The sequence below is a fragment of the Rhopalosiphum padi genome, chromosome 3 (assembly GCF_020882245.1).
Source record: "Rhopalosiphum padi isolate XX-2018 chromosome 3, ASM2088224v1, whole genome shotgun sequence".
NCBI classification, from domain to species: Eukaryota; Metazoa; Arthropoda; class Insecta; order Hemiptera; family Aphididae; genus Rhopalosiphum; species Rhopalosiphum padi.
In genome coordinates this window covers 39,055,987-39,060,688 of record NC_083599.1, presented here as the reverse complement: position 1 = coordinate 39,060,688, position 4,702 = coordinate 39,055,987, and the positions used below count along the sequence as shown (strand labels likewise).

The 4,702-nt window shown below is 33.7% G+C and overlaps 1 non-coding gene across 1 annotated transcript; it reads left to right on the top strand.

Annotated features, from left to right (window-relative positions):
• The first annotated feature begins 1,948 nt into the window (after positions 1 to 1,948).
• On the top strand, positions 1,949 to 2,072 carry LOC132928119 (U5 spliceosomal RNA). The gene has a single exon (XR_009661992.1). It is a non-coding gene; the product is annotated as a U5 spliceosomal RNA (small nuclear RNA).
• Positions 2,073 to 4,702: the final 2,630 nt, after the last annotated feature.

Genomic DNA, 4,702 nt, shown 5'->3' with positions numbered 1-4,702 from the left:
AATATTGTAATAATATTACAAGCTCAGACTACGGTCGTTGTTTAATGTGTTTACCACCGGGATCACCAGTTGTATATTATAATAATATTCCGGCAAGCAGTGTGCACGTATGACCCGCTCACAATGCATCGGTGGCGCCGAGTGGCGGTAAACAAAAAAACTGTGTCCGGCGGCACGGCAAAGCATTGAGCATATTACTACTATGTTTGTTATGGAGTTCCAGAGTTACACCGTCCGCGTAATATTATCGTTTCCGACGAAATACGCAGTCCGTTTATTGTAAACATAATTCCAGACGGATTACGCAGTGGCGGCGGGGTGTACCGTCGAACGGTATAGTAAATCGACTAAATAGAGAAATAAGACGTGCACGTATACGCTGATCGGTTCGAAAATTAGTCGGAATGACGATTTATTATTTTACGGGAAAATCAATCTATAGCTGTTGTTTGTTTAGCGTCAACAATAAACACAATCGGTGTTTACATAATATTATTGCCGTCCGTGTTGGTTATCACCTCTGCAACGCACGACAAAATACAATATAATCCATTTAATCGACAATATTATTCGTCTCACTCGGTCGTAAAAACCATTGTGCATAATAATAATAATATTCGCCATTTGGCCAGGGCGGTAGATTAGGAGTCCATAGAGGAGGGATACGAGATTCGATATATTCGGTATTTATCGTTTCGGTCACGACGTGGATAAAACAACCGTGTAGATATCCCGTGATTAGGATATATTTTTTGAGTCTTTTTTACGGCTTTGCGGACTTTAACCGTCCGGAGCGCCCGGAGCGGTGAGTAGGTCTATTACGGCATAATGCATACGACCAAATACGTATTATAGTGGATACATATAATATATATATGTATACATATTTTAGTAATGCAATATTGGCAATTGTTTCATCCGAATGTTTACGTAATTATTATTTACCGATTTGTCGTGTCGTTACTGAATATTATTTTAAAATTAGTTTCCATCTTTATGAAACGCGTCATCAGTGCAGTGAACGCAAGCCAGGCACGAACATTAATCGGTATTTACAGTGGCGTGTCATACATGTGTGCGATGTGTGCAAATGCCACGGGCTCTCGACTTCCAGGGGGGGGGGCATTATTGCTCAACGTTCCACAAAAAAAAAAAAATTAAATAAATACAGTTACATATGTACGAAAAAGTAAAAAAAATTGTTTTCAATTTCAAATGGTTCTCATTTTCTCAATCTGATGTCAGTATGTCATCGTTATAAAATATAAATTTATGTATATCTATATTATTTAGATTAAAAACGTGTAGGAGGGGCGTCTTTTTTTAGTTTTGCACACGTCACACAGGCCCATTTTGGGATAAACCGCCACTGGGTATTTAGTAAGTACCGTGTAAAATAATATTGTACTGCACAACTCACTAGGCAGTATTTTACGATTTGGACGTAGACCGCCTCGGGAGTTAGTATCGGTCGACGGTCGGCGCGGTGTCTATACGGCTATACACTATACACAATATTATCAATATTATATGATTATTTTAGCAATTTAGCGGACGGCCCGTTCAGGCGTTTCAGCAACACTTCCGTCGAATAACGCGCCCGTCAGATTTCGACCACTATAGTGCGCCGTTTCATCCACGTCGTCGTGTCGTGCTCTCGTCCGCCCGTCGATGGAGCTCGGGTGTTTCATCCGACAGCCGGTAGATGTCGTCGGCGCGCGCCATCGCTTATCGACGCCTTCGCCGAGCGTTTCGGACAAGTCGAATCCGCCGGGTTTCGCGGTCGGCTGTGGCGACGAAGCCAAAAGCTCGCACTGGATACGGACGCACACCGACCCGACCGACTTGCGTCCGTACCCGTGACACCGGTGCGGTGTAAACACCAGCGTAGTGCACGGCTTCGTGACCCGGCCGATTGCATATAGTGAACCGAATACCGACACTGCGACAACTCCGGTTCCCTTTCAAATCGAAAAAATCTTTCGCCTTTTACTAAAGATTTCCGTGGAGGGGAGCACTCAAAGGAGTCTAGAAATGTAATTTTTTAAATTGCCTGACCTTCGGGTCGGGCTTCTGATGCACACTGATCAAAACATTTAATACATTTTCACTCAAATCCAATGAGGTCATGTCAAGTCCTTTGATTACAATAACGTTGACTATAATATTATTATTACTGTAGTCTATAATATTACTGTACACAGTCGTTTTATTGTTTTCTGTGCCAGCGTAATTAATATTTTTCCCCTTCGTGATCCACCAAAATATTTTACATTTATCATTTATTATTGTATAACAAAAAGCCAAAACAAAACACAATTGAATGTTATAATAAAACTTTTTGATTTGTAACAACAATATAATAATGAATTTATTTTCACTAAAAAGTTCAAATTATCAAACGAAATGATAAAATAATAAAATTTAAAATGAGAATTTTATTAAATTCTGCGACCCGGCATTGTATTTTCGTGGCCCACTACTTGGGAAACGCTGGTCTATCCTATGGTTGTTATACAGTCAACTGTGTACCTTTGACCATATTCATGTGTTAATTTTTCGTACGAGGCATAAAAGCGTGTGCTGTACGAGTTTGAAAACAACGAATGCCCTCGGCGAGGCGACACTATCGCGGCTGCGCATCAATACTCGTTGCACATTCATCTTGTATCTGCCCTGCCCAATACGGCAATACTTACGTAAAAAGCAAATCGATACAATACGTTTTCTCGAGTTTTTATTTAGTTATTCAGAATTCATATTCCTCGTATTCGGCGATTTATCATATCGGCATTAAGCATATACAAATTATTATTTATTTTTGATAAAAGATACATGAGAAATATATATAACTACATAAGTAGGTAGTACTTACAGGGTAACGATAGCTATCTACAATTTATAATTAAGTTAACATTAACAATAAAAACAATATACTCGTTCAATTCACCACTTTTTCATGGCAAGTTGAAGTATTTAAGATCATGGGATTATTGGCATTAACACCAACTTACACGCATGAGTAATTCAATAATTGTTACAAAATAGTAACAACTAATAATTATATAAATAAATAAATGTTAAGTAATGATAAAATAATTCAAAACTTCTACTTTTCTTTCTATTCGCTTTCGCTATAATAAATTTAAATATGACAATGGCTGTCAACTTTTTATTACCAATATGCAATAACCATATATTGATATTTGATTTTTGAATACAATCAATTTAGTATAATTTGCTCTTACCTTTTTTCCAACTGTTTTACATTAGCAATGAATTAACAGTAACGTTATGTACAATATCGCAGCACACGATTTTTCATACGTTTTAGAGTTTAAAATTTAGACTAATAAGCGGTGGTAAATTAATAATTACACATACTTAATTTTAATTTTTAATACAATTATATCATTTATGAATTATTTGACAAAAAAACTAAAAAAAACGATTTTCACTTTTCAATTTAAAGGACCTTAAAATAAGATATTTTTAAAAAAAAATCCTATTACATTTGTATTTATTTTAGGCACATTTGATTGTAAATCGAAAAATTGCTTATTAAAAAAACAAAGTTTAAAAGCTTATGAATTTCAGAAAGTATACTTGATTTTCTACTGTTCTTATTGTTCTTAATAGTTTTTGTAGTTACGCAAACAATAATATATTTAATTTTTCGCAATGTATCGACATGTGCATGCGTGTGAGAGTTGTATCTGGCAGCGGCTGCGATTCTCATTTCTCGGAAACAATTATCTGACGAGAATTACTGGATAGGAAAATAATTAATGGGCAATAATTATAGTCAATAATAATAATTATATTTTTCTAAAATTTATTACAACCCATTTATACAAGTATACCTATACTAAGTATACTACTACCATTGATTTTTTTGTGTGCGCAAAATTTAGTGGTAGGTGTTGCTAAAAATTATATGTATATTTGTTTAAGCATTACCTACACTTTAAGAAAAGAGCATTCACATTGTAATAATAACATCATTTTTTCTTCAGTCTTGAAAATGTATTTGGCTGATACACAAATGTAATTCATTTTATACAATTACAATATGTCAATACATATTATGCTTTGTTAAAAACAAATATTGAAATATGGTCATATTAAGAACAAATTTTTCTAAAAATTTTGATAAAAATAATAATAATACATTTAATGATATTAAAAATAATAACCTAATTAAATATTTCAAAATAATATTATAAGAAATTACATTTAATATGTGATCTTATCTTGTAAATTATAATTATATTTAGTAAAAAAAAATATAAATTGTGAGTGAAAACTGAAATTATTTGCAGCCCGCAGGTGTTGCTTTAACCATACTCTTAGTATAATGGCTATAACATGTGTGTCTGGCCCCTGCAACACCGATGCGCACGCCTATCGCCTATGTCTTGTTTTCAATATTTATAATATATATAAATACCTACATTAATTGTATTTGTTATTACTCAATATTTATTTGTTTGCTATGATTTGTATACATTGAATTCTTTAAAAACGGTTAGTATCTAATCTCCTTAAGAATAATGTATAATATTTAATATAATTTTTAAAATACTGAAATATAAATATAGTGCATTTTATGAATAGTATAATTTTAAAAATGTAAAATTAAATGATTCAAGATATAATAAGTAGTTTGCCTATCAGGCATGATTTGTAATATTACTTTTTT